The sequence below is a fragment of the Globicephala melas genome, chromosome 18 (assembly GCF_963455315.2).
Source record: "Globicephala melas chromosome 18, mGloMel1.2, whole genome shotgun sequence".
NCBI classification, from domain to species: domain Eukaryota; kingdom Metazoa; phylum Chordata; class Mammalia; order Artiodactyla; family Delphinidae; genus Globicephala; species Globicephala melas.
The window spans coordinates 9,668,326-9,695,662 of NC_083331.1; the positions used below are offsets into that span (position 1 = coordinate 9,668,326).

Below are 27,337 nucleotides of genomic sequence, written 5' to 3' on the forward strand. Positions count from 1 at the left end.
GAATCACAGAGGGCTTGTGATTCCTTCAGTTACTGTTTGTGTGACCTTAGGCAAGTTACCTAATTCTCTGTGTACCCAATTCTCTGTGTCTCAGGATCCTCCTCTGGAGAGGAACTGAGGATAATAATAGTACCTTCTTCATGGGGTTGTGATAATTATGTGCGTTAATATATGTAACTTGCCTGTACCACATATAGTTAGTACTGAATTAATATCTGCTATCATTATGCTAATGATCTTATTACAAAGGAAAAGTATGTAACATTTATCAAGGATTTGTTATGTGTTAGGAATTCTATTAGACACATTAAAGTTATAAATGCATTATCTCATTTGTTCTTCATATCTGCCCAATAAGTTAGAAGTTGTCATACTCATTTTACAGCTGGGAGAAGTGAGGTCCAGAAAGATTGAGCTGGCTGGATATGACTGAGAAGAAAAGCCTTGGGGTTGCAAATTCCCCAGAGAGAAAGTTAAGTCATGTGCCAGTAAATGTTGGGATTAGGATGGAAAATGTGTGGTTTATTATAAAGACCGTCCCGTTAGTTTGTAAATTTTAAGTGTGCAAATTTTAAAAGTGCACCTGGGTTTTTCTGGATTCATGTTAGGATATTTTGATAGAGTAGGTCTGGAATGGGGCCCAGGAATCTTCAGTTACAACAAGAGCCGCAGGGGATTCTGAGCTTGTGGTCTGAGGACCACAGTTTGAGAGGCTAGCTAATGTTCTGAAGTAACTATGGAAAGATATTGTGAAGTAATCACAGAAGATTTTAAAATGTGCTTAAGGTCATATATAGCAAGCTAGTACCTGAACTGAAACTACTATCTAGGTACCCTGACACTTAATCCATTGCTCTTTTTCAATCCAGAGACCTCAGACCTAGGCTTTCTCTGAGCCCAGAATCCAGTCAGCTGAGCCTCAGCAAAGCTGCTGTAGGGGAGAAGCCTTGTTTATTTTAAAGTGGAGCCCGGACCAGCTGAGAAGCTGGATGGCTCTAATTGTCTGCATAAACTTTTCTCGTGAAATTTCTCGAAAAGAAAAGAGTTATCCTGTTAGATATAAACCTCTTTTCTTATGAAATTTTGTTGTAATTGGAAGAACTGTTTTTGCTACAAATTTCAATGCCCTGGTTAAATTCTCACAAAGTTCTAGTGCTGTTCTGAAATATTTTCTAAGTTGTTGATCATCCTAAACAACTGTTCCTCTTCAGTCCTACCCACGCATAGCCAGATGTTTCTAGAGGATGGTGAGCTAATGGAAAGAGCAAAACTTTGCAGTCAGAAAATATTGGTTGTGTCTTGTCATGCTGTTTACCAGCTAAGGGACTCTGGGAAAATCCCTGATCCTCTCCATACTTTAGTATCTTCACTTAAAAACTTGAGAGAAAGGTACTAGTGCTTAATATCAGAATTCGGGTAAAAGGATTTTGCTGATTGCTCTGTGATATTCAATCTTTAGTTAGTATTAGGTTCATTTTTATAGTCTGATGCTACCATATTCATTTCTGAAGCCCCAGATTTGGGCATAATCATGTTTCTTCCTCAGAAACATATGTGACACAACAGTGGCTGTGGAGCTTTCTCAGACACAGGTTTCTTAACTGGTGAGGCAAGAACTGCTGAAAGTAATAACAAATGAAGGTTAATGCTGTTTTATTTGCTGTTAAGACTGGCATTTTGCACAATGTAATGGACTCTCAGTGTATCAGATTTCTTGTAGAGAAATTCATAAAGAAATGGAAGTTATAAAATCAAGATGATGCTTACTTGTTCTTTTGGAATAATGATGTTTAGATATTCGTAAAGGATGCTGTCAATGTTTATTCATCCCCTTCCTGCCTCCCTTCCCTTTTTCCTTCCTTCCTTTTATTTCTCACTTATTTATTCCCATTCTGGAAATGACTTACAAAAATAATTTTAAACATTCTGGGTTTGTGGCGGGTTTATCAACTTCTGCATGCTTAAGTTATCTTCCTTGATAATGAATTAGAGATTTAGATAAAGAAAGACTCCTGCTTCTTACCTGAAGTAGACATTTGGTGATTCATCATGTGAAAAGAGAAAAGGATTTATCAAAGCAACACCCAACTAGATGAAATCATCCTACCTCTCATTCAGTCTATAGGGCACCATTGAGTACAGTAAGTTAACACGAGATAAGATATCTTGTGCAAAGAAATCCTTAATGTTGCTCGTTTAGCCATAGATATATAAATTAGGATACTGTGTTGCTCATTTAGAAACTTAAATAAACTGAACTTGATATTTTAAAATTCAGACTTCACTTTGGCATTTAAATGACTTGTGATTATTTCCAAGAAATGATTATTTCCAAGTAGCATAATAATCCTATACAGATCCAGAAAAGAAAAATCTCCTTTTGAAGTTGCATATAGTATTCTACAAAAATGTTTTTAAAAGTCTTGTAACCATTAATTTTGCAATGAGCTTATTCAGGGAAATGATTGCTTGCTTTTCTGAAGTTTATGAATTCAAATTCTTGATAAGATTTACTGTTTTATTATTTGTTATACTTTCTTCAGGACAGTAATTGTGTCTCATTTATCTTTGTAATCCCAGTACTAGCACTGTGTATACTGTATACTGGGTGGTCTGGAAATGTTTTTTGAACTGCTACTTTGTTCTTTATTGGAAACTCAGAATGGGAAGCTTTGGGAAGTTTCTTGATAATGTTATGTTTTATTTCCCCAAAGCACCACCTATTTTTTTCAGCTAAAAGAAGTTCCATTTAAGCACAAAACTTGACATTCAGAGACACCTTAGCTTTGAAAGGACTTGAATACAATTGGAATATAGTAAAGCTAGAGAAGAGAGACGTTAAGGTGCTTCAAAATATCATGTAATTGGTTTTATGGACTAAATGTGTCCTCCCTAAAATCATATGTTGAAGCACTAACCCCCAATGTGAGTATTAGGAGGTGAGGCCTTTGGGAGGTAACTAGGTTTAGATGAGGTCATGATGGTAGAGTCCCCATAATGGGATTAGTGCCTTTCTAAGAAGATGAAGAGACACCAGAGCTTCTTCTCTCTGCCATATAGGGATACAGGGAGAAGACAGCCATCTGTGAACCAGGAAGAGAGCCCTCACCAAGAACCAAATTTGCTGGTGCCTTGATCTTGGACTTTCCAGCCTCCAGAACCGTGAGAAATTCATGTCTGTTGTTTAAACCACCCAGTCTATGGTATTTTATTACATAAGTGTGAGCTCTATGTGGATATTATTTTCAGATTCTGTTAGCTTGATATAAATTAAGACAATCACTTACATTGTAGGTAGTATCCTAAGAATAGAATATATTTACTTACCTGTCTACCCAGCTATGCCACATTGTAACTTTTTTGAAAGTTTTTTTATATAAAAATTTTTTTCCCAAACAGAACTTTAACTTGGTTTGAAAACTTAAATTCAAAGATTTTAGTTTAGACTTTTTTAAAAAGGCCAAAACAGTCTCTATATAGACTGTTTCAAAACATAACATCTTAGGGAAACAGAGGAAATTATTTAAAATGGAAAAGAATTAGCTTTCAAAAGAAGAAAGGACTGCTTTTGTTTGTTTTTCCCCCTTTCAACAGAATCTAGGATAACTAAAAACATGGGAAATGCCACCTGAAAATGTGGGAGAATTGAATAATAGATCTTGTGAACATTGGGCCACAATAAAGGGGTCCTTTCAGGCATCATAAAAATTGTTGCCAGGTGAAGTTGAGCAGGTCTTGGCAGCAACATCCCAGAGAGAACCAACCACCTTAGAGAGTATATAACTAAAAAATCCTTTTGTGCACACAAGCTATCCACCATTTAAAAATTCTTAAAATCCCTCATTGCTCATCTTTAACTTAAATATATATATTTCAGAATCAGTAACATTATCAGGTAAGTTTTAGCTTTTTATTTTGGGGCTTTGGTTAGACTGAAAGGATTTAGAAACACAAAATCAGAGCCCTTCAGATAAAGTCCCACACAATTAAATGCAATTTTGTGTTTGGTTTGAGTTCTTTCCATGTCTCTTCTGCAATCTGTTGACAATAGTTCCACAGACTTACGTTCTTTGTATGGATGGTGTATTTTTCTCAATGCCTTCAGTGTAGGCATTAATAAGCTTTAGAAAAGTGTTATTTCTCTCCAAGGCCACTGTTGCTGCCATTGCATTAAGAAAAATGCTTAAGAATCTTGTCTTTCTGTGTTACCTCCTTAACTTTTTTCAGTTTTTTCTTTGAGTTTGCTATAGAAGTTCATAAGTTTGTAAAGTTATTAATCCAGATAAACTTGGAAGGATTTTTCTTTTTTGGTCTGGATTCCTAACAGATAGATGTCAGCTTTGCACAAAGATGAAATCCTGAATGTTGTTAATTTAGATTAAAAAAAGAAGAAGAAAAAGAAAATAAATGATCTATAGAACTTAGAGTTCAAAATCTTTGCAGAGAACCTGAACAGGTTTTTGACACTCTGATAAAAATTATTTACTTGAGTCCTTTTATTCCGTTTGTTCTACAGCTGTTTGCTTCCAAATTGAAGGTGTTTTTCCCTTGACAGACTCTGTGTGCAGTCCCTGTGATTATTGCCAGAAATACTCTTTCCTGTTATTTTTTTAATTGCATTACTTAGAAATGCTTCTTTTCCTCCATTACATTTCTTCTGTTTTTAAAATGTTTTTATGAGTGACTTTAAATGTGTATTACAAGTTGGATTTGAGAGATCTGTGCTGGCATACCTGACTGAAGGTCTTTACTGCCTTCTGCCAGTGTATCAAGTTCAGTGAATAGCCATGAAACTCCAGACTGCTCTTCATTTTAAATCCCCTAAATTAGCTGCTTTTGAGCACTACTTGCTAATCCTTTGCAATCCAAAGTAATCAAAAAATCATACTGTAATGCTTTTTGTACAATACAGAGATAATTTACAGCATTAGTCAAACAGTTTCAAAGGTGTTATTATTTGATAATAACCCCACCCAAGGGCCATTATTGTACCATATAATGTGACTAACACGCTGTCATTTCTTTCTGCTGAAACCACAACCACAAATTGAAGAGTAACACAATCTGGCCTTCGGTTTTCTCAGTCAGCCTGAAAAAACTGATCATATTTTTAAACTTTAGCAGCTTAATATCTCACTTCAGGTTTTTAAAAAATATTCATAGCTGAGATAGCATTTCCATTGCTATCTGAGTATAATAGATGGTTTATATTCTTGAATGTTATTTGGTTCTGAACCTCATTTCAGTGTTACCTTTTTCTTATGAGATCTAGAGCCAGTGTAAATTTTGGGTTTAATGTGTGTAAGTGGTGATTTTTGAAGATATTATATCCAAATTTAAAAATTAAATCTTCACATTTATTTCAGCTATTTCCTATGGGCTTTTTTTTGTTTGTTTTTTTTAAACTGAGAAAGCTCTTTCATCCATAATTTTCTTTATGACCGTGCCCTCAAGTGACTGTAAACATCTGTTTATTATCCAATGTGGCTACATGTACCTCTTAGCTTATATGGCCTTATTTTATTTTTCTCTTTACCTAGAATAACCTTTTTCCATTCCTGTGTGTTCATTGTCTATCCAACACTTAAGCCCAGGTCAAATGCCACTTCCTCCATAATGCTTTCCTGGATTCTCCACAAAAAAATAATAAATCTCTTTTTCTTCTGAAATCATATAGTACTTTTAACTTCTCATGCTTAATAATTAGGAACAGTTTTAAAATGTACACCTCTAAGCTCTCCAAAGGTCAGGGATCCTGTCTTATTCATTCTGGAGTGCAAAACTATCACTATATATTGGTTAAAAAAATGAACTATGCATATAGCAAAACAATGTTAATTTTGTGGGTAAAAGGACAGACTTACCTAAAATGACTCATTAAAAAAAATTGAAACCATGTTTTACAAATATGCTATATGATAAAAATATCAATTAATAATTATAAGTAAAATTATAAATTTTAGAGGATTTCCTAGCATGATAGTTGGGAGTTGAGAAGAGAAAAACAACAAAGGAAACCCTGTCACCAAGAATTATATTGAGCATAAGTGTTGCAGGAGCTGTTAAAAATGAACGGGGTAAGATACTGCTAAGGATTTTTTCACTATTTTTTTTAAAGTCAGCCACTTTGTTGCTTTTGGTCAAATTAAAAAAAAAGATTTAAAAAAGTTGTACTTTGATAAATTATGTAATCTATTTGGTGACTTTAAATAGAGAGCTATACCAGTAAAGTTTAAAGAAAGCAAATTCCCCATGGATTCTGGAATCTTTGCATACCACTGTGATCAGTGACCTGTGCCTCCGAACCTGGGAATGGAGAGAGCATGAGAGCATCAATTGCCCATAGACTCCTGCAGATTCTCACTCAGCTCAGGACTCTGCCTCAAAACAGATCAAAAGATTGCATAGATGGGCATCGTTATTGACATTAACCTCAACTCATAGCCATGGACTTGATCCAGAATATCCTAGCTATTCTCTTCTCTTCCTTCTCTCATAAGCAACTTCCTAGTTATTCATCCTTCAAGACCCAAATCAATACCACCTTCTTTGGAAGGCTTTGCCATGCCTGATTAATTACTTTCTCCTTTGTGCTTTTAAAACACTTGTACCTATACCTGTTACAGAACATACCACAATGTTTTATACCTCCTCATCTTCTCTTAACGGCCTAGACTCAGAGACTAAGTCTAGATTTTCGTACAAGTTCAGCCACTAGCACAGTTTCTGGCATTTCTGAAGACCCTGTATAAGCAAAGATTTTCCCCTTTCATAATCATAGCACTTCATTTTATGTTAAACATTGTGTACTATTGTTTTCAAGGCTGTTCTCACTTTCACTTCTATGGAGCCTGCAAAGAAGAGGTATGGAAGCTCACATTATCAAGGGCATGGTGAATACACCCAGTTCCCCCACGCCTCCTGAAAATTATTTGTCAAAGTAACCTGGGAGAAGTGAGAAATTTGCCAGGTCAGAGACATCTAGTTCCCAGCTGGAGGTTTTTTATAGAATTAGGCAGTAGAAGGGGTACTGCCCTTAGGTACTACCTATTAGTAGGCAATCCTTGCAGTGTCCGAATTCCATCCTTCCATAGTCTATTTCTCATTTCATCTAGCTTATAGCAGGCCTGCTATCACTTACCATATTATATAGGTTCTAGCATGTACACTAAATAACTTTGTATTGTGGCTTCAGTTTTCAGCTTCTTCTTAGTTGTCTAATTTGATGGTTCAGTAATCTCTTATTCTTCTATATCTTAAGCAAGCCATTGAGTGCCCTTCCAATATTCCCACAGTGCAATTCTTGTGCTTTACTGCACTCATTGGCTTTTTTCCAAAACTTTATTGAAGCTTCACTTGGTCATGGTTTAAAGATACATTGCTGAAGCAGAATGCTTCCACCCTGCCTGGTGCCTACACCCACCACTAATATTTTGGTTCCAAGAAATAAATACAAAGGCCCAACTCTTAAGTAAGATTCCTAACAAATATTCTGATAAGAATAACAAACACAAAATAAGACTGAAAATGGCTAAATTTTAACTGGAGAGCACAGTGAAGAATGATGACATCTTTGTGAAAACAACTAATAGTGATTCAGGGAAAATTAGATCTAGTATAAGTAATAAACACAAAATATAACTGACAGCAGCTAAAACTGCACAAGGTGGAATCTGTTATGGACTATAAATCAACAGAAGAATTAAAGTTTGGTAATATTTAGATTATAGAAAATGGAATTTCATAGAAATAATGGCCAAAAGAGCAAATTTACAGTGGCCAAGCTATAATTGATAAAACTTAATATGGACAAAAATTGCTCCAGGAGTCCAGTCTTCAGTTAATTTATATAGAAAAGTGATAGCAATGGATCATTTCAGAAAAATTAAAATGAAAGTGGACAAAAGTAAAAGTGGCTCGCCTGCATTGTATAGAGAATTGATCTATTGGCTAATAAAATTTGCTCTGGTATTTTTTCATCAAAGTCAGTATACTTTGTTTGAAACACTTGTGCTTATAAAAACAGGGTCAAAACATCCCCAGTGTCAAAATAGCTGTGTTAAATGCCCTGTGCACATCTCATGCTGGGAGTCCCCCTTCTCTTGAAATCACTGATGCTTCTCTTAGAAGTCACTACATAGGGCCATACATCACTAACTATTAATAAAATGTCAAAATGTGTTTGTGCGTTTGCATATCTTTAGGAAATGAAGAGATTGTTTTTAAAGATATTGGTATTTAGGGATTTCAGTCTTTGTCCATCATTTAAATGAATATTTAGGATATTTTAGAGCATGAGGTGTTAGGGAGAAAACACCTGGGAAACTAAAGTGACTTTGTTCAACAGGCATTATTAACCTAGAGGCATTATTCCTCAGTAGTAGTTCCCAGTCACTCTGCAGCATGGAGTCTTTTATCACGATGTGTGTTTCTATGGGGACTCCGGCCATCTTGCTTTGGTACTTACAGTAAATCATGATAAAGACAAAGAGAGGAAGCTTGGACTTGCAGAGAGAGTAGTAAACAGGTATGGAAGGCCTGGGATGAACTTCAGAAATGCCAGTGATGACTGGGGGCATTGAATCTGATTTGGTGGCAGTGGTAGGTAAGCTACCATCTAGCTCACTGGGGTCAAATGACTTTTGTAAAGTTCTGTAAGGTGATTAGCACACTCCTGGGGCAATTATTTGTAATAAAATGTTAGAAAGAAGAGCTCTGAAACTTTTCTTAAATAGTTCCTAGGGATATCAAACGTTTAAGAGAAATCATATAGTGCCAGAGGTAAGCTATCAATTTAATTTCACTTGTGGTCCAATCTAGCTTTGGTACCGTGGTGTCCCCTGTCTGCACAGGACTGCTATCTAGCACCAGGCACTAAATAATTGAGTAAGAATTTGTTTCTTGGGTTGTTGAATATATCAGAAAGTCCCAGCATATGAATGAGATTAAAGAGTGAATACACTAAATGTATAAGGTCGTCTATTTAATATATTTATAAGGCCTCAACATAATTTACAGAGTTTGCATGTAGCTATATATTTATCCAAGGGAGATTTGTTACCTTACGTTTCAAAAAGATTTATTGATTGTGTGTTTATATATAGTTATATATATGTGTGTGTGTGTGTGTGTGTGTGTGTGTGTGTATCCATCTAGTGATGAGTTGTTACCTAATTACAGTAGGGTTGCTTTCATATATGTCTATATAAATTTTAGAATAAACTGAATAAGAAATATATTTGAGCTTTATTTTTGGACAGAATTATTCTAATAACATATTAAGCTAAGGAATTGATTTTTCCTATATATCTGCCTTACAGGTTTTTAAACTACCAATAACCATTACTGTCTTAATAGAAATGGAAGAGAAAATGAATACGGGAACTTCTCTTTGGGTAAACTAGCCATTCTGATTTAACTGAGTGTAAATAGCCAAAAGCCCCATTTATTTAGCATCAGGTCTAGAAAAATCTTGTAAAACTCAAATAATCTTGTATATGATGTTGTATCAGTGTTATTCTTTGTCAAAAACCAAGAAGAGCAATGTAAACTTTAGTGCTACTTCCCATTTACATCTCACTGGTAAAAGTGTAAAATGGTCAAATACTTCGAAGAACCGTTTGACAATATTAAATATGACTGTAAATATATATAAATATCATGACATGAAGAGCTTATGCAGATTAGTAAGAAAAAAATCATCTCCAGGAAGCCCTCCCTGAAGGGAGGGTCTATGGCTAATAATGGGAATGATTCTAAAGAAATTTTAAGGATTTAATACTTTTATATAATAATTAGGTCATGAAGTTAGAGGAAAAAAGCATTAAATGAGGAGAAAGTGAATAGAAAGTAAGCTTCAGCATATAGAGGTAACATCTCAGTTAGAAGAAAGGTTTAAAAAAAGCCTGCCTCAGGAAAAAAGCCTCAGGAAATTATAAAACAAAAGCCTCAGGAAATTATAATTACAGGAGTGTTTCATCATGAATTTAAAGTGTAATGGATTATACCGATTATTTCTTGTACTGTATTTATTTTGGTTATGATAAAATGGCAACAGAATAAATTATTAACTAAACTTTGAGACAGAAATATTAATTTTCCTTTTGATTAGTAGGTTAAAATACAGATAAAATAAAATGAATAAAGAGAGTTATGCTTCTTTGTGTTAAAAATCTGCTATCTAAAGAAAAAGCCAGCATGTCGCTATTTCTAAGCACAAGTTTAATGTAATGACTATTCTGTTTCATTGTCTCTTTTTAAGCTAGGCCTCCCTCTGGCACTGCATCAGTAAAGGCATTAGTAAAAAAATATGGGACAGGAAGTCACAGTTCCTAACATCCAGCTGCTTATTCACAAGTGCAAGTTATATTATTTGAGGACTTGATTTTTCTATCAGTTGGATGGTAATACCATTGATCTTGGCACAGAATAAGCAAAATTTGGGAATGTATCAAGATACTGATAGATGATTTGAACTTTGTAATTTATGTTACCAATTTTACCCCCATATAAAAGCTTACTAATGACCTTCTTGTCCCTCATTTTTCTTGACAAGAGTATTATAATGTATTAAAACGGAATGTAGAGGAGCCATTCTTCAAACGTTTGCAAGAATCATTCCTACTGTAATTAGGTAACAACTCATCACTAGATGGATTGCTTTTTGTTCACTCTTGCCCTTTTCTAATTTGTTTCCAAAATATTTACTGAAACTCTCTTCATAATGCAAATCTTTCTTCTTTATCAGATTATAGGCTGTTGGCTTAATTTGAAGGAAAGCTCCCAACTGAGTTTCCTATAGAGGAGTTTCATAGAGGGGCAGCTGTGGGAAAGCATAACCCCCCAATTCTTCCTCTTCCCAGACTTAGCAAATGAAGCGTCTGTCACCTTGCACATACTGAGTTCTTTATCAGCAGCAAGGGTTATACAGTCATGGTTGGGAAAAAAAAAAAAACATTACGCTGGGTTTTGTTCAGGATTTGTTTTGAAATTTTCTTTGAAGCTCTGATTGAAAGATGTGTAGAGAGACGTGGCTCAGGGGAGGAAATATAAACACTACCTTCTACTGCTCCTATGGTAGTAAATGATGTGCTCCCATTAGATGCTTCTTCTTAACATCATTCATGATGCTCATACCGCCAGGCATCCTGAGATTTGGAGGCATTGCATTGCACCTTGCTTTGGGTGTCCCTAAGGAGGAATCCTTTGGTGGAGATTCCAATCCTCAAGGATTGGCAGGATTTCCAGTCTGGTGTCTGATAGCTCCTTCTGTGCACATTTTGAAGTTTCTGGGCATTTAGCAGATACATAAGGGGAAGACATCTGCTTCTCTCTGAAGATCTGAGATTCCATTCTGATGAGTTTTATGCATTAAGGAATGACATGTAGAATTATCTTCATTTTTGGTTGGCTTGGCAATTAAAATTCATATTACATCCCATCACAATTACCCACGTGAGGAACTCTTTACAAAATGAACCAAATTCTTTCAATCCCTAAAATCTATATCACAAGTTCAACTTATTATATTTTAAGGTTATTTTGCTTTTGAGAATGAACAAGAATTTCTAATGTATAGATAGTTAAAAATTAAGTGTAGTAGCTGTCTGTAGTGCCTGTATCTTTCTGCATATCTTATATTATATACTGGTTACACAACTCAGACACTCTCTTCCAGGAGTCAGAGAGACTTGGGCCATGCTCCTTCTTTACTGTACCACACTCTTGCCCCATTGTTGCCAGCAGTTATTTTGTGTTCCAGTTCACCAGCTCTATAACAGAAAGTTGAACAGGTTCTAATGTGGGCAGTGGACCCTTATACCCCGTTCCCTCTTTCCAGGGGATAAAGATGCTATTCAGGAGTCCAGAAATGAGACGTGACCTGCTCTATAGCATGTGGTTGCCAGCCACAGAAATCTGTTCACCTTTTGCAAAATGACTAGATGTGAGAAGGGGAAAATTTAAGAGGACCTAGAAGTATTCTTCTTCTGGGAATTAAGAGCTTGTGCGCTTATGAGAACAGGGAAGTTATTGAGACAAACTCAGTGCATAGATGGTTGAGAAAGAAAAGAACAAAGGGGAATATTAGACCAATGATCTGAAGTTAGCAGCCTGCTGGGACATATCAAAGCCTAGGAAATATTAATTAAATTGAAAAGCAAAAACAGAGATAAATAATTGTGTATTTACTTAAACAGGTAGAGTGAAATATCTCTTTTATTCCACTGCCTGCAGAGTAATATCCTAATCTTCAATTTTTAATTGTCCCTAGATTCTCTTTCTGGGTACCAGATTTTCTTTGGTATAATGCAACTTTTTCAAATGGCTCTAGGTTATAAACTACATTTCTAAATAGCTTCTATACTATTTTCTAAATGTAAACTTTAATGTAGTAAATTACCCAAGACACATATTCCATTTCTACATTATTGTAACGAAGAATCATGGCTCTGTAGCCTCTGCTCTCTATTCCTTTAAGTCCCTATAGTGAATAGTGATAGTTATGGGGGTTCCTGCTCTAATTACAAGAATAATCTAGGCTACTGTAGCCCCAGTCAACCCCTGAGAAGCCTAGATAATGCGTTTATTAAGAAACATCTCTGCTCATTAACTATAAACATTAAAAATATAAGGTACGGTCTGTATCTATATAGAAAAAAAAGTGTTACCATTTAAATTCACATAAAGGTTATAGCTCCCTGGGAAATGTGTGCTCTAGTTAAATATCTAATACTGTACATGCCAATCTGTTCATTTACAAATCTTAAAAAAATGTCTGTGAGGTCAATACTCCATTGTATCCATGCTTTGTACACATAGTAAGTCATAAAGGGAGCTTACTGGTCAATTTATTCTATTGAATACACAATATGTATCTTAAGAGTTGCAGAAATATACCTTGAGATATATTTTAATTGTCTTTATTTTTCACATTTTTCTAAGGATTTTTTTCTTCTATTATTGTACAGTAAAAACCGTATGCATAAAATAGCTATTCAGATTAGCAACTTCAGCCTCCTTTTCAAAGATAATACAAAATTAGATGGAAATTTTTTCCTCCTGATCCATTTCCTATTTTTTTGCTTCATGGTTAGAATGCCCTGCGTAGTCACAATAGAAAAAAAAAAAAAAAAGAAAGAAAAGAAAACCTCTGAAGGGATCTGATTTTATGTAGCATTTATCAAACAGCTACAAAAATATAAAATATAACTCTTTGTAGAATTTTTATATGAGAAAGAAAACCAACAGGAAAAAATGATTCTAATACTGACTTTTTAATCAATATGAAGTAAATTCAGTTTCATGGAATTACATACCGTTTCCACAATTAAATAGATTGTACTTGATTTTTAATTTATTGGTTCATGTTTATTAGTTTTGTCTCCCCATCTAGTCTGGAAAAGCTTTGAAGGGAGGAACCCTATTTTATAAAATGTAAAGTATCAAATAATGAAATTAATTTCTATGTGTAGCAAATGGAAATCTGTCACATTATATTAAAATCATGCATCCTATATTTAGTTTATCTTGAGGCAAACAAACAAAACAACACATATATGAGTTAATTCTACTCAGGAATAGCAGTTTTATTTCACCAAAATGCAGGTTAAAGTCAGTTTTTCCCTGAGCTGTTTAGGGGAAAATATGGAGGTATTTATCCCACTATAAAAAAGTAGAAAACATTTGCTAAAGTCCCCATAAGACTAGTGGCTGAAAATATGGCTGTCCTTGTATGTGCAAAAACCTTGATTTTCCTGAAAGTCACTGCACATCTCCAATAACAATTATGGCAACAGATACTAAGGTTTTGTTGGACATGTTTTGAAGTAAAAAGGTATTCTGGAGATGTTTGGAATAAAAGCAGATAATTTATTAATTGTACCTTATAAGAATATCAAATATAACCGAAATAGATTGTTCCTTTATTAGTTCAACTGGGGAAACTGATTCAGAAAATATCTGTATTTAAGGCACCCTCTGGCCTGGCTTTTTACCTTTCTCTTGCCACCAATGTCCTGGGACCCTGCTGTTAGGCATCTGTTTCCCAAAGCATATTGTATATAATGTTGGTGGACAAAAATGATATTTTTATATGTATGTATATAATGTATTAGGATAAAAATAGCCCATACAACTGTGATTTCAGAGTAATTAGCTGAGATTATAATTAAATTAAAAAGAAAGGTTGTCCCTAAAAATATTAAATAAATAATAGTGTAGGTGGTACAGAATGTGACAGAAATCATGAATGTTGCCTGCAAAATGTGAAAAGTTTGGGAAGCACCAGCTGAGAGATGTGCAGGGGTGGTGAGTGAAGGGATGAGGGGCTGTGTCTTATTTCACAGGGTGCTGTGTGGAAAACTATGATTAATTCAAAGCACCTTAAAAAGCAAGTGCTTCTCCAGTAGTAAGTGTTATATTTCCAAAATGCCATCAAGTTTGTTATATTGATGTGAATACAAAAAAGGCAAACTTTTAAATCCATAATAGGTGAAACCACAGGTCATACCAGAGGGAGTACTTTTGCCACAGTTTCATCCAGGAGATTTTGACATCAAGGAACCATTTCTAATATCAGATTATATCATTAGATGCTTTCAAACTAGATTAAGGACCAAAAAGAATATTTCAGTTCTACTTAGAAATGTGGAAACATAATGAATGAAAAAGAGGGAAAATATTGTTGAGATATATTTCTAAACTTGATAGAATTATTTACCTAGGGATGCAGACCCCAAAAGGACAAGTTGTTGTATTTTCAATCTAAAACCACTGTAATGGTATATATACCTACATATTTTGTATATATAAATATTTGCCTATAATATATAAAAATAACCCTAATGGTCTTAACACAGTTTGTCTATAATTTATTGGAGGAATTATTTAAAAATGTAAATCATTTCATTAATTTTCATGTTTACTTTTGGAATAAATTGCCTTGTTAATTGTTTACATGGCTTCTTTTTAATGAGATTATTGTATGTTTATTGGCTTGTTTTTAAATACTGAATAACAACCTTTAGCTAGACTCATCAAGAAGAAAAGAGAGAAAGCCCAAATAAATAAAATCAGAAATGAAAAGGAAGTTACAACTGACAGCACAAAAATACAAAGGATCATAAAAGATTACTATAAACAATTATACACCAATATAAAGGACAAACTAGAAGAAATGGATAAATTCCTAGAAACATACAATCTCCCAAGACTGAATCAGGAAGAAATACAAAGTATGAACAGACCAATTACCAGTAATGAAATTGAATCAGTAATAAAAGAAATCCCAACAAACAGAAGTCCAGGACCAGACAGCTTCATGGGTAAATTCTGCCAAACATTTAAACAAGAATTAATGCCTTTCCTTCTCAAACTATTCCAAAAAATTGCAGAGGAAGGACACTTACAGACGTATTCTATGAGGCCAACATCATCCTGATACCAAAACTAGGCAAAGACACCACAAAAAAGAAAATTACAGGTCAATATTACTGATGAACATAGATGCAGAAATCCTTAGCAAAATATTAGCAATCCAAATTTAACACTACATTAAAAGGATCATACATCATGATCAAGTGGGATTTATCCCAGGGGTGCAAGTATGGTTTAATATCCACAAATCAATGTAATATATCACATTAACAAATTAAGGAATAACGATTATATGATCATCTCAATAGATGCAGAAAAAGCTTTTGGCAAAATTCAGCCTCCATTTATGATAAATACTCTCAACAAAGTGAGAATAGAAGGGATATACCTCAACACAATTAAGGCCATATATGGCAAACCTATAGCCAGCATCATACTCAATGGTGAAAAGCTGAAAGCATTTCCTCTAAGATCAGGAACAAGACATGGATGCCCACTCTTGCCACTTTTATTCAACCTAGTATTAGAAGTCCTATCCGTAGCAATCAGACATGAAAAAGAAACAAAAGGAATCAAAATTGGAAAGGAAGAAGTAAAACTGTAACTGCCAATGGTTTGATGCTGTACATAGAAAATCCTAAAGATGCCACCAAAAACCTATTGAACTAATAAATAAATTTAGTAACGTTGCAGGACACAAAAGTAATATACAGAAATCTGTTCCATTTCTATACAGTATCAGAAAGAGAAATTAAGAAAACAGTTTCATTTACAATTGCATCAAAAAGAAAAAATACCTGGGAATAAATCCAACTATGGAGGTAAGAGAACTGTACTTGGAAAACTGTAAGACACTGAAGACAACACAAATGGAAAGATACACCATGCTCATGGGTCAGAATTAATATTGTTAAAATGACCATACTACCCAAAGCAATCTACAGAGTCAATGAAATCTCTATCAAAACACCAATGGCATTTTTCACATAACTAGAACAAATAATTCTAAAATGTTTATGGAACACAAAAGACCCCAAATAGCCAAAACAATCTTGAGAAAGATGAACAAAGCTAGAGGCACCACACTTTCAGATATCAAACTATACTACAAAGCTACAGTCATCAAAACAGTATGGTACTGCACAAAAAACAGACACAGAGATCAATGGAAGATAACAGAGAGCCCAGAAGTGAACCCACACTTCTCTGGTCAATTAATCTATGACAAAGGAGGCAAGAATATACAATGAGGAAAAGGTGACCTCTTCAATAAATGGTGTTGGGAAAACTGGATAGCTAAATGCAAAAGAATCAAACTAGACTACTTTCTTACACCATATACAAAAATAAACTCAAACTGGATTAAAGATTCAAATATTAGACCTGAAACCATAAAAATCCTAGAAGAAGACATAGGCAGTGTGCACTTTGACATACGTCTTAGCAATACTTTTTTGAATATGTCTCCTCAGACCAGGGCAACATAAGCAAAAATAAACAAATGGGACTACATCAAACTAAAAGGCTTTTGCACAGAGAAGGAAACTATCAACAAAATGAAAAGGCCATCTACTGAATAGGAGAAGGCATTTGCAAATGATATCTCTTATAAGGCGTTAATATCTAAAATATACAAAGAACTCATACAAGTCAACATTAAAAATAAACAACCCTGATTAAAAAATGGGTAGGGGACCTGAATAGACCGTTTTTCCAAAGAAGACATAAAAGTAGCCAACAGACACATGAAAAGATGGTCAGCATCACTAATTATCAGGAAAATGCAAATCAAAATCATGAGATACCACCTCACACCTGTCAGAACAGCTGTTATCAAAAAGACAACAAATAACAAGTGTTGGTGAGTATGTGGAGAAAAGGGAACCCTGGTACAATGTTGGTGAGAATGTAAGCTGGTGCAGCCACTGTGGAAAACAGTATGGAGATTCTTCAAAAAATTAAAAATAGAACTACCATATGATCCAGCAATTCCACTTCTGGGTATTTTTCCAAAGGAAACAAAAACACTAATTTGAAAAGATATATGCACCTCTATGTTCATTGCAGCATTATTCACAACAGCCAAGATATGGAAGCAGTCTAGGTGCCCATCGATAGATGAATGGGTAAAGAAGTTGTGGTGTGTATATACAATAGGATATTATTCAGCCATAAAAAAATAAAGTATTGCTGTTTGCGACAACATGAATGGACCTGGAAGGTGTTATGCTAAGTGAAGTGTCAGACAAAGAAAGACAAATACTGTATGATTTCACTTATATGTGGAATCTAAAAAACAAAACAAATGAACAAACATAACAACATAGAAACACAGATATAGATACAGAGATCAAACAGGTGGTTGCCAGAGGGGAGAGGGGTGGAGAGATGAATGGAAAAACAAAGATTAAGTAAATAATAAATACTGGATAGCAATCTTGCATTGTAGTTTATAAAATTATTTGCTTGCAGTATAGCCTTTGATGAATGTCTTCTATTGTTTTGTGCTATATTGACTCTAATTAAAGCTTAAGATGCTAAATATTAATAGCAACAAGAATGAACTCGTCCTCACAACTTAATTTCCAATCATTCCTTCATGCTTTTGCCCCTATAACCAAGTCTAGGCCATCTTGCCCCTATAACCAACTCCAGAAACTGCACATATTGCAGTTTCTATGTGCTTTATTTAAGTTGCTTTGTGGATTATGTTATCTAGCTTTAACTTAAGTAACCTTCACATAAGGGAGAAGTTAATGAAAAGGATCCTGCAAAGAAACCAGGAAATGCAGACAATAATAAAAATATAAGCACAGGTGAACAAGAAAACGTCTGAATGGCCCCTGCTCCTTGTTCTACTATGAGCTTTATCTGAACTCCGTTAAGAGATAAAAATCAACTTACTGGCTCTTATAAGAACTAGTTTAACTATTTTTAGAAATTTCTGAGAAGATAATCTTATATATGGATTTTTATCCATTACCATTAACAAAGAGTCTCACTCCTAAATTGACTTAGCTAATGATAGTCTTCAACTATTAAAAGTAGTCATTTAAAATACAATTTAGTTCCCCCTTATTTCATTCTTTTTAAAATTTCTATTTTTGCATATGTTTTATAATGTATACAATAATAAGTTAGTAATAAATGATATACAAATAATCAAGTGAGTATATGTGTTGAGGATATATTTAAAAATATTTTACTGATGGTGGAGGCTGTCAAAAGTGTTTGGAGAATATGGGTAGTGAGTTTGATACTAGCAATCTGTCTTGTTTTAGTTTCCGAAGCACCTAATATTTATGTCTCCTGGATCATATCAAGGATTTCATTGCTCTCAGTTTTTGAAACATGTGGCTTAACGTATATGTTTTGAAAAAAATCTTTCAAAATCAACTGTCAAACAGAATTTCAGCATATTGGATATATGTGAGTTTAGCTGTCAAACTTCCTTGTCTGCTCTGCATAACCAGTGAATTCATTTTGGGTAGATACGAAGGTTCTTGAAATTAATCCCACTGCCACCATCTCCCTGTTGCTGTTAACCAGAGGAAGCGGGATGTAGAATCTTGCACAGGAAAAACCTCAGAGAGAGATCTGGTCATTTCTTTAAAATGTAGCTAATTCTTAGTATCCAAATCAAAAAGCTTCCAGGGAGATCAATACAACTATGTGATTGAAATTTTCAGAAATGAAGAGATTCAAAATGAAAAATCATTACATTTTTTATGAGTCAATAAGCAATATAAATTAAATTAATTTAGCCCTTTATGAATTGCAAAGTCCTTTTACATTTTCCCTATCTACTATCACTTGTCTTCTGGGTTGTTTTTTTTTTTTTAATGTCTCTGCACTATGAAAAATGTAGAAATCTTACATTTGAAAAGTTCTCAAAAGAGCTATTTTTATTCACTAAGTTATTACAATTTCATGTTAATGTTAGATTTATATGTTTGCCAGTCCTTTCTTTCCTGCAGCTGAGCAACTATCTGGCCAATCCAGTGAGCTCTGGAGCAATAGACTTTATGCACACATTCCTTTATCACTGTGCCAGCTGGGCCAGCATTGAACTCAAAATCAGGATGAGATAACCAGATATCCAACCCACATTGAACAAGATTCTATATTTGGGGGATGGGGAAAAGAAGAAATGAATACAAAGGTGGCCAAGGCACCCTGAACTGCTGTGCTTTTGCATATGTCATTTCTTCTACCAGGATGCCCCTCTTCCTCCTTGCCAGCCACACTGTCTAATGCTTAAGCAGAATGATGTTTATAGGTCTAAGTAATAGTGCCCCCAAATCAATATGGGACTGATTTCCTCAACTGCAAAGGCCTTGAGATAACAGGTCTGTTTCCAATGTATTTTGATTCTACCAGATTATACAGCCCAGTGGGAACCTTAACACTGCATTGAATTAACTAACAAACTAGTGGGTAGATTAGTGAAATTAGGTCAGTTAGAATACATTGTTTCTATACCAGTTAGCAATTTTTAGTTCAGATATTTTGAATTTTTGTTGGTGCTGCTCTCTTGATGGTTGATAAACTATAATCAATTAATCTGCCTTAACTTGCTAATTCTCTTAAGAAAAATGAAAACCACGTGTCAGTTATCCACAAACGCATATTAATTGTCTATTCCCCAAGTATTATTCTTTACAGTACAAAATTTGAGAGGAATCTTAAAGTTTTTAACCAAAGATAGGATAAAAAACAATATAGCATGAAAGATTTAAATTAGACATAGAGTAGTATGGCTTAGAGTAACAAACTTCACAGTTTGATGGAATTTGGTGGAAACATTTTCTCTGGAAGGCACTTATAAAAGCATTATTAGTGAGTTTAATATCTTTTAATGCTTCAATTGCTGGTTTGAAACCATCAGCTGTCTGGTGACAGCTAGATGTACTGATCTTTAAAATAGTCCTTTCAAGTTCTATTAGTTAATAAGAACAACACCCAGCATCTCTGTAGGATTTCACACTTTACAAAAGCCCTTTCAAATATATTTTATCATTTATCCTTATCACAGTCCTGACTGGTATGCATAATTATTTCCATTTCTTTAACTGCAGAAGCTGATTCTTGATTAAGTGATTTGCATAAAGCATGACAAGTGTATGCAGCACACACCTTGGATTCAAACTAAACTGAACCAAATCCACCTATAGTATATTTGGTCTTGACACTGGCAATCATGATGGTGACAACCTCTACTCTACAGAAAAATAAGCTCACAGTAAGATGGGCTTTCACTTTTTAAAAGGTTTTTCCCATAGTTATAAATATTACATTATAAAATATCAGCTGTTTCATATTGTTGTACTTAAAAAATCAAGAGTCTCATCAGGTATGAAAAAGGAAGGGGTCTGTGCTTTTTCCTGCATGTAAATTTTACCTGAATAAAACAAGAAGGGAATTATTAATAACCAATAATACTATGAAGCAAAAGGTGATAAATAATCACAATTATTGATAATAAAATAAGCTCCAGAATAGAGAACCCAGAAATATACCAACACAGGTTTAATCATCTGGTCTTTGACAAAGGAACAAAAGCAATTCAAAGGAAAAGGGATAGTCTTTTCAACAAATGGTCCTGAAACAACTGGACATCTGCATGCAAAATATTAACTCAAGAAGGACCATAGACCTAAATTTAAAACACAAAACTATAAAACTCCTAGAAGATAACATATAAGAAAATGTAGGTGACCTTGAGTTTGAAGATGGCTGTTTAGATACAACACCAAAAGCATAATCCATGAAAGAAAATATTGGTAAGTCAGACTTTAAAAATTCAAAACTTCTGCTCTGCGAAAGACACTGTTAAAAGAATGAAAAGATAAGCTAAAAAATATTTGAATAACGTATATCTGATAAAAGACTGGTATTTAAAATATTCAGAGAACTCTTAAAACTCAACAATAAGAAGACAACCCATTTTAAAATGGGCAAAGAATCTGAACACTCACCAAAGATGTATATTGACAAATTTTCATAAGTATATGAAAAGATGCTCAACATTATCTTTCATTAGGGAATTGCAAATTAAGCCAACAATGACATACCACTACATACTTGTTAGAATGTCTAAAATTCAAAATACTGACAATACTAAATGCTGGTGAGGATGTGAAGAAACAGGAACGCTTATCCATTACTGGTGAAAATGCAAAGTGGCAAAACCGCTTTGGAAGACAGTTTGACAATTTCTGACAAAATGAAACACTCTTACTGTATAATCCTGCAGTTGTGCTCCTCAGTATTTACCCAAATGAATTGAAAACTTATATCCACACAAAATCCTGCATGCAAATGTTTGTTTCAGCTTTGTTCATAATTGCCAAAACTTGGAAGCAACCAAAATATACTTCAGTAGGTGAATGAAGTAAATGTTATTCAGTATTTAAAAGAAATGAACTACCAAGCCATAAAAAGATATGGAGAAAACTTATATACATACAGCTAAAGTGAAAGAAGGCAATTTGAGAATGCTACATACTGTATGATTCTAACTATATGACATCCTGGAAAAAACAAAACTATGGAGACAGTGAGAAGATCAGTGTTTGCCAGGGATTCAGGGGGAGGGATAGAGACAGGAATTGGTGGTACACGGGATTTTCAAGGTGATGAAACTATTCTGTATGACACTATAATGGTGGATATATATCATAATATATTTGTCAAAATCCACAGAATGCACAGTAGAAAGAGTGAACCCTAATGTAAACTACGGACTTCAGTTAATAATGTATTAATATTGATTCATCAATTGCAACAAATGTACCACATTAATGAAAAATGTTAATAATAGGGAAAATAGTGTTACGGGTGAGGAAAGAGGAAAATGCAATATTTGGGGACTCTGTCCTGTCCTTTCCACCCAGTTTTTCTGTAAACCTAAAACTGGACTAAAAATAAAGCCTATTAATTTAGAAATATATTTTAAAAACTACATATAAACCAAAAAAACAAAACCAAACAAAAAAAAGAGCTCCACATTTATAAAGAATGTGAGGGAGGTAGATGAGTTATAAGAATCAAAGGAAAGGAATCGATTTGATTCAAGGACAGTGTGGCCCCACTTTTTATGTCTATAAGCAAGATAGACAATTGTATCATGACTTCAGGATTAGAAAATACACATACGTGTGTGTGTGTGTGTGTGTGTGTGTGTGTGTGTGTGTGTGTGTCTTCAACTCCCAGGGGAACAGAAAAAGATATCAAAACTATCATAATTAAATGAATACTTCTTGAGAAACCCAACTCTTAAGAAGCCCAACTTTAATATTCTTTCAAAAATTACAGTTGTAATGGCCTTAGGGAATATTAATGTTCTACTGTTTAATTTAGTACTTGCTAACCCAGTTTAAATAAGTAGAATTTTATTAAAATACATCATAAACAGAAATGAGAAAATTTTCTGGACGATTAATTTTTATTTATTTATTTTGTTTTACTTTATTTTTTTAACATCTATATTGGATTAATTGCTTTACAATGTTGTGTTAGTTTCTGCTGTATAACAAAGTGAATCAGCTATATGTATACGTATATCCCCATATCCCCTCCCTCTTGCGTCTCCCTCCCACCCTCCCTATCCCACCCCTCTAGGTGGTCACAGAACACTGAGCTGATCTCCCTGTGCTATGCAGCTGTTTCCCACTAGCTACCTATTTTACATTTGGTAGTGTATATATGTCCATGCCGCTCTCTCACTTCGTCCCAGCTTACCCTTCCCCCTCCCTGTGTCCTCAAGTCCATTCTCTACGTCTGCGTCTTTATTCCTGCCCTGCCCCTAGGTTCATCAGAACCATTTTTTCCCTTTTTTTTTGGATTCCATATATATGTGTTAGCATATGGTATTTGCTTTTCTCTTTCTGACTTACTTCACTCTGTATGACAGACTCTAGGTCCATCCACCTCACTACAAATAACTCAATTTTCTTTCTTTTTATGGCTGAGTAGTATTTCATTGTATATATGTGCCACGTCTTCTGTATCCATTCATCTGTTGATGGACACTTAGGTTGCTTCCATGTCCTGGCTATTGTAAATAGTGCTGCAGTGAACATTGCAGTACATGTCTCTTTTTGAATTATGGTTTTCTCAGGGTATATGCCCAGTAGTGGGATTGCTGGGTCATATAGTAGTTCCATTTTTAGTTTATTAAGGAACCTCCATACTGTTCTCCATAGTGGCTGTATCATTTACATTCCCACCAGCAGTGCAAGAGGGTTCCCTTTTCTCCACACCCTCTCCAGCATTTGTTGTTTGTAAATTTTTTGATGATGGCCGTTCTGACTGGTGTGAGGTGATATCTCATTGTAGTTTTGATTTGCATTTCTCTAATGATTAGTGATGTTGAGCATTCTTTCATGTGTTTGTTGGCAGTCTGTATATCTTCTTTGGAGAAATGTCTTTTTAGCTCTTCTGCCCATTTTGAGATTGGGTTGTTTGCTTTTTTGATATTGAGCTGCATGAGCTGCTTGTATATGTTGGAGATTAATCCTTTGTCAGTTGATTCATTTGCAAATATTTTCTCCTATTCTGAGGGTTGTCTTTTGGTCTTATTTATGGTTTCCTTTTCTGTGCAAAAGCTTTGAAGTTTCATTAGGTCCCATTTGTTTATTTTTGTTTTTATTTCCATTTCTCTAGGAGGTGGGTCAAAAAGGATCTTGCTGTGATTTATGTCATAGAGTGTTCTGCCTGTGTTTTCCTCTAAGAGTTTTATAGTGTCTGGTCTTACATTTAGGTCTTTAATCCATTTTGAGTTTATTTTTGTGTATGGTGTTAGGAAGTGTTCTAATTTCTTTCTTTTACATGTAGCTGTCCAGTTTTCCCAGCACCACTTATTGAAGAGGCTGTCTTTTCTCCATTGTATATTCTTGCTTCCTTTATCAAAGATAAGGTGACCATATGTGTGTGGGTTTATCTCTGGGCTTTCTATCCTGTTCCATTGCCAGTACCATACTGTCTTGATGACTGTAGCTTTATAGTATAGTCTTAGGTCAAGGAGCCTGATTCCTCCAGCTCCGTTTTTCTTTCTCAAGATTTCTTTGGCTATTCGGGGTCTTTTGTGTTTCCATGTGCCTTCCAGGCACAGCGTTTGGACCAGAGAGACTCCCCAGCACCTGCAGGAGCTCTGGGGCAAGGCACCCTGACACTGTGACTGTGATTAGGACGATGAGGAGTCCATGAGCTCTGGGAACTGCAGGACAGGTGGTGTGAGCGGAAACCCCTTATGATGAGCCTGGACAATTAATTTTTAAATTAGCCTTTCCTCATGCCCATTTTTCCCATAATTTAGCTTTTGAGAACAGAAGGATGATTGTCAGACTATTTCAGTTTTTATCAGTCCTTCATTAGAACTCCTGTCCTAGAATATAATGGTTATAGAAGAAATTCTCCATAGATAGTCACCCAAAGCTTTCCCCACCATAATCCCATAGGAGATCTGTAAAACTCTAAAAACATTTGAAAAAATTTCAAATCAATGTATTTTTAGGGTATCGTTGGACTCCCAATGGACCCAAGATCAATTCTGTAGTTGTTTTGGTAGTTAGTTATTATAATAGGGTAACCCTATCACAGCCTACATAAAAATAAGGGTTTACTAACAGTATCCTTTTGAATTTGTTAGGTCTCAATGAGAGTTTATTTCTGTTGCATTGTCAAGCTGGTATTTCAATTTATGTACTCTTCATCCCATTTACAAATATGGTACATAATTTTGAACTGTGAATATTTATAATACAAAGTAACTGATTTATTTTACAGAACAACTTAGGAGGAATTAATTATTTTTAAAGATAAAGTACTTCATGGAAAAGATAATAACATACATTGAAAATGTATGATTTGATGAAGAGCTGCATTTGATTACAACAGTGCTAGGCATATACATATGAATAGGTATTTGAAGAATGAAAGACTGGATGAGTGAACGAATATTTACTCCTAAATTTAACAAAAACAATAAGGGAAAGTTACTAATATTTATTGAGCATCTACTATGTAGAGGCATTCTTTGTACATTGTCATATAACAGCGCAGCCAATTATCATCACACAGGCAATTAAAGATGAGAATACTGAGACTGAGAAAGGTTAAGTAAATTGTCCAAGGTTACATAGCTATTAAGTAGCAAAGCTGGAAAGCAAACTTGGAAGTGTTTTTGACCTTTATTCTCATACTTTTATTTATCCTGTGTTGCCTCAGAGAGATGACTATGGAGATCTGAACATTTAAAATTATGACATTCTCGGTGGCGGCGGGGTGATGGGATGAATTGGGAGATTGGGATTGACATATACACAGTAATATGTGTAAAATAGATAACTAATAAGAATCTGCTGTGTAAGAAATAATAAAATAAAATTAAAAAAATAATAACTAAAAATATGACATTCTCAAATATGGCTTTTACAAAGAGCCCTTTCTTCCGCAAGTTTTGGTGACTGCTCTTTGCCCAGTAGAATAAGGTTGAATTAAGAATATGCTAACAGTCCTTACAATATTGCAGACAGCCCTGGCTCTTCTCTGGTTCCACATAGCAGATGGACTCCAATGTCCAGAGTGCCCTGAGGTAGGCCCTCAACCTAACCTCTTTTTCAGGAAAGTTTCTGACTAAGCTATGAGAAACATTTTCATTTTCAAAGAGAAACTCACTAATCTACATCTACTTCTAACTGATGTAAAACAAGAAGCGGGATTGCATTTCTCATATCCTTTGCCCAGTTTCAGTTTCCACCAATTCATCAAACTTTTCCTGGAAAGGTCAGCACAGTGGGGATGAGCAGAGATAGTTTTTTCAGCCTCACCTCCTCTAACTCACTCCTTTTTGCCCTGAAGATTTTCTGTGAACTGCCTGTTTGAGATGCTGTTCAAAACTCATTAATTCATAGATCTAATGACACAAGGAAGATGGTTTCAGTTGCTTTGTGGTTTCTTTTGCTACTTGAAGTCAGTAGAATTTACTTTACAGAAGCTGTCACTGTTAGTCAACTTTAATAATTCATAGACCCACTGATAGTCACAGATCTGTCATAATCCAAATGGGCACGTGGAAACAAACACTGTTAATGGTGTGAACCTATGAACCTTGATTAACTCATCTGCATTAAGGGTTGACATTTTATGCGAAGCTCAAAGGAATGATCGTCCTACCAAAGATACTCTGACTGACATTCCCATTTAGGACCAAAATGTGCCTTACTTCCCACTTTTCTTTTAGCCCTGGGTGCTTGAGTGTCTTCCTAGACTTTGCACAGCTTCATCTCAGACCTTTGATGGCTCCAATAGTTGAGTCTGCACTTTCCTTGCATTTTGATAAATAGGCTTTTCCCTGTTTTTATACTCCAGCCTCAGTCAGCCTCTAACCATGCTAAATAATTACCTTGGCTGCTTCCTATTCTCTTTCCTGATGTTTAGGAAAAGGCCTAAGCATCATTAACCCTAGAAGTCCCAGAAAATCAACCAATGCATCCATTTCCTTGTTTGGGCCCTACTGCTGTGAATTTCAGCAACTTTTATCTTCAAACCACATATCACTGCACCCAAATGTGGATAAAAAAAATGTGGCACATACATAAAATGGAAGATTATTCAGTCTTAAAATGAATGAGATTCTGGTATATACTACGAAGTGGATGGACCCTGAAGACATTATGCTAAGTGAAATGAGCCAGACTCAAAAGGACAAACACTGTAGGATTCCACTTATATGAAAGGTACCTAGGGTTAGTCAAATTCACAGAAACGGAAAACAGAATGGTGATTGTCAGGGTTTGGAGGAAGGGAGTGAGGGAGCTAGTGTTTAATGGGTACCAAGTTTCAGTTTGGGAAAATAAAAAATTTCTGGAGATGAGTGGTAGTGATGGATGCCCAATAATGTGAATGTACTTAGTGCTACCAAACTATACACTTAAAAAGGGTTAACATGGTAAATTTT

The 27,337-nt window shown here is 34.8% G+C and overlaps 1 protein-coding gene across 1 annotated transcript in view; it reads left to right on the plus strand.

Moving 5' to 3' along the window:
- The window catches only part of RFC3 (replication factor C subunit 3), a 559,111-nt gene that overhangs the window by 16,847 nt on the left and 514,927 nt on the right, over positions 1 to 27,337 (plus strand). The window contains exon 2 of the mRNA XM_070044071.1: positions 3,061 to 3,162. The gene's annotated coding sequence lies outside the window, so the exon portion shown is untranslated. The remainder of the gene's footprint in view (positions 1 to 3,060; positions 3,163 to 27,337) is intronic.